A 4,159-nucleotide genomic window follows, 5' to 3' on the forward strand; every position below is an offset into this window, starting at 1 on the left:
CGGAGGTCTTGCGGGTTTGGAACGACATGAGGGTGAGTAATTAATGACAGAATTTTCATTTTTGGGTGAACTAAATGAATGGGGACAGATGCTGTTCATCTCCAAAAGTGATGTTAAACCACTACTAAACTAGTTCATGCAACTTGTGCATTATGTTCTGAATCTTCAGAAGTCAACCAGTAGCTTTGGGAGGAATGGCTCCAAATTTCAGGCATTATTTAATGAAAATATTCTTCATCAGAGCTCTCAAATCTCATTTTCACTTTTGCATATTCATAAAGGCCTATATACACTGCCATTCAAACGTTTGGGGTCAGTAAGTTTGTTTGTTTTAAAGGAAATTGATGCTTTTATTCAGCAAGGGTGAATGAAATTGATCAAAAGTGACAGTAAAAACATTTTCAATGTTACAAGAGTTGTTTTTTTTCTTTTGCGCGCAAAAAGTATTCTCGTTGCTTCGTATAATTGTGGTTGAACCCCTGATGTCACATGGATTATTTTACAGATCTCCTTGCTACGTTTCTGGACGTTGATCGTGTAAGGACCCTTGCTGTCTATGGGAGGGTCAGAGAGCTGTTGGAATTCATCAAAAATATTTAAATTTGTGTTCCGAAGATGAACGGAGGTCTTGCGGGTTTGGAACGACATGAGGGTGAGTAATTAATGACAGAATTTTCATTTTTGGGTGAACTAAATGAATGGGGACAGATGCTGTTCATCTCCAAAAGTGATGTTAAACCACTACTAAACTAGTTCATGCAACTTGTGCATTATGTTCTGAATCTTCAGAAGTCAACCAGTAGCTTTGGGAGGAATGGCTCCAAATTTCAGGCATTATTTAATGAAAATATTCTTCATCAGAGCTCTCAAATCTCATTTTCACTTTTGCATATTCATAAAGGCCTATATACACTGCCATTCAAACGTTTGGGGTCAGTAAGTTTGTTTGTTTTAAAGGAAATTGATGCTTTTATTCAGCAAGGGTGAATGAAATTGATCAAAAGTGACAGTAAAAACATTTTCAATGTTACAAGAGATTTCTTTTTCCAATAAATGCTGTTCCTTTGAACTCTATTTATCAAAGAATCCTGAAAAAAATGTTTTCACAAAAATATTCAGCAGCACAACTGTTTTCAGGATTTATAATAATCAGAAATGTTTCTTGAGCAGCAAATCAGCATATTATACTGATTTCTGAAGATCATGTGACACTGACGACTGGAGTAATGATGCTGGAAATACAGCTGCGCATCACAGAAATAAATTACATTTTAAATCCAAGAAGACAGTTATTTTCAATTATAATAATATTTTACAATATTACTGTATTTTTGATCAAATAAATGCAGCCTTGGTGAGCCGAAGAGTCTTCTTTCAAAAATATGAATCTTACAGTCCCCAAAGTGTATTACGTTACATTTTTGGAACTTTCATTGTAAGAAAAAGAATATTGCGATTCTACACAAATCTCTCCTTTTGTCCTCCATGAATGAAGTTGTATGGGTTTGGAACGACGTAAGAGTGAGTAAAAGGTGACATTTGAACTATTCCTGCCGTGGTAAAAGTTATGCTCACCAGCATATCCGGCTCGTCATTCCTTAGTTAAGCACTTCTAAATGTTACGGTTCAGATTTCACAGCATTGTGCTGGTGCAACTGGAGTCCTGAAGCCTCCATTATGATGACATCCTCCTCCTCCTCACCTGTGACTAGTCTCCAATCATGTGTCTTGTGTTTCCTGCTGGAATGTTTTGTAATTACAGATTTAAGCATTTTAAAACGGCAATAATCCAACGTCCAGAGAACAGAGGGACGGTCCTATGCGGCTGAACTCAATATAAGTCACGTGACATGAGGGGTTTGGGTTTTTATTCGATTTCCACTGCATTCGAAAAACACTTTCCCTTTAATTGAATCATGTTACTCTATTTTTGTTCATTTCATTTTGGCAGTATTTTAATTTAACAGCAAGAGTGTTCATATTTTTTGCTTCCGCAAGCCTTTCTTCCTTTAAGCATTTATGTAGAATAAATAAAACTATTTTAAGATAAATAAATAGAGGTATTTAAATTGTAAAATTGTGATTTCTTGTGTGTTTTTTTATTATTATTAAAATGAGTTGGAAAAAGTGAGTTGTTAAAATGAAACTTGTGAATTGAGTGTAACAGCTCAGAACAGCACAAACCTTGTATAATAGAGACTCCAGTGTGGGGAAGCATCCGGTGACCTCTGACCCCGGGGGTCACAGCTAGGCAGCTGCCACTAGAGGCTCTGTTCATCCCTAATGACAAAGAAATAGGAGTTTCCCTCATCCAGACACCGGCAAGCTGTATGCTAATGTGAGCTCAGTCTGCTGGCGTTACATCAGAAAAACTTTTATGGTATGAATTCAGCTCTGCTATTTATAGCCAAGATATTATAAGAGACTAAACTCAGTCTGAATAACCTTTTAGGCCAAAAACCTAAAGATATTTTTAATGTTTTTGTTTAAACATTCTTCTGCTGCTCACCAAGGCTGATTTATTTGATCAAAAATACAGTCAAAATGTTGAAATATTATTACAATTTAAAATAGCTATTGAATATATTTTAATATGTAATTTATTTCCTGTGATGCGAAGCTGAATTTTCAGCATCATTACTCCAGTCTTCAGTGTCACATGATCCTTCTTCTTTTTCTTGCTGCTCAAGAAACATTTCCAGTTATCAATGTTGAAAACAGATTTTTTTTTTGTGGAAACTGATACATTTTTTCAGGATTCTTTGATGAATGGATTGAGTGTAACAGCTCAGAACAGCACAAACCTTGTATAATAGAGACTCCAGTGTGGGGAAGCATCCGGTGACCTCTGACCCCGGGGGTCACAGCTAGGCAGCTGCCACTAGAGGCTCTGTTCATCCCTAATGACAAAGAAATAGGAGTTTCCCTCATCCAGACACAGGCAAGCTGTATGCTAATGTGAGCTCAGTCTGCTGAAAAACTTTTATGGTATGAATTCAGCTCTGCTATTTATAGCCAAGATATTATAAGAGACTAAACTCAGTCTAAATAACCTTTTAGGCCAAAAACCTAAAGATATTTTTAATGTTTTTGAAAAAAAAGTCTCTTCTGCTGCTCACCAAGGCTGATTTATTTGATCAAAAATACAGTCAAAATGTTGAAATATTATTACAATTTAAAATAGCTATTGAATATATTTTAATATGTAATTTATTTCCTGTGATGCGAAGCTGAATTTTCAGCATCATTACTCCAGTCTTCAGTGTCACATGATCCTTCTTCTTTTTCTTGCTGCTCAAGAAACATTTCCAGTTATCAATGTTGAAAACAGATTTTTTTTTTGTGGAAACTGATACATTTTTTCAGGATTCTTTGATGAATGCAAAGTTCAGATGAACAGCATTTCTTTGAAACAGAAATCTCTTGTAGCATTATAAATATCCTTACTGTCATTTTTGATCACGTTAATGCATCCTTGCTGAATAAAAGTATGAATTTTCTTAAAAATAAAAATCTTACTGACCTCATATTTTTGAATGGTAGTCTATTTGCATACTTTTGTTGTTTTGTTTTGTTTTTATTTATTTGTAGGTAATTGGCATTTCCTACAGTGACATCAAGTTTTAAACTTCATTTGGTTAACTCTATTAGAATTATCGTGCTTGATTTTGTTTATTATGACGTCATAAAGCTTCTGAATGCTTTTATCTCCTCATATGACCTGATGGAATGGTGTTATTTTCATTGACTTTTAGATGTTTGTTCTTGTTTATAACACTATATTTAGACATAAACAGGACACTGAGAGTTGTAATATAAAAAGCTGCTATTCTTTTGGTCTGCTCACTTTTAAAAGCTGTCAGTATGATCCCATCAAACTGCGGTTCAAATTGATAAGGCCATGGACGTGCACGTGGTTCAATGTTAGGTTAAAGGCCTTTTAATTAAACAATAGACTGTTTCTGTCCATATACTAACATACTTTTAAGTACAGTGGCTGTAAGGTTTCTTCATAACAAGCAGTGTAATTGATGTTGAAGGAGATGTGTTACTTTATAATTGGAGGAGCACAGAGAGAGAGGCTGAGGGTCTTCACAGGAGTCGTGGTGAGAAGTATGAACAGAAGGAGTACAGATAATCACTGTGTGTGTGTGTGTGT

This window comes from Sinocyclocheilus grahami, unplaced genomic scaffold (assembly GCF_001515645.1).
Source record: "Sinocyclocheilus grahami isolate Dianchi unplaced genomic scaffold, SAMN03320097.WGS_v1.1 scaffold265.1, whole genome shotgun sequence".
NCBI classification, from domain to species: Eukaryota; Metazoa; Chordata; class Actinopteri; order Cypriniformes; family Cyprinidae; genus Sinocyclocheilus; species Sinocyclocheilus grahami.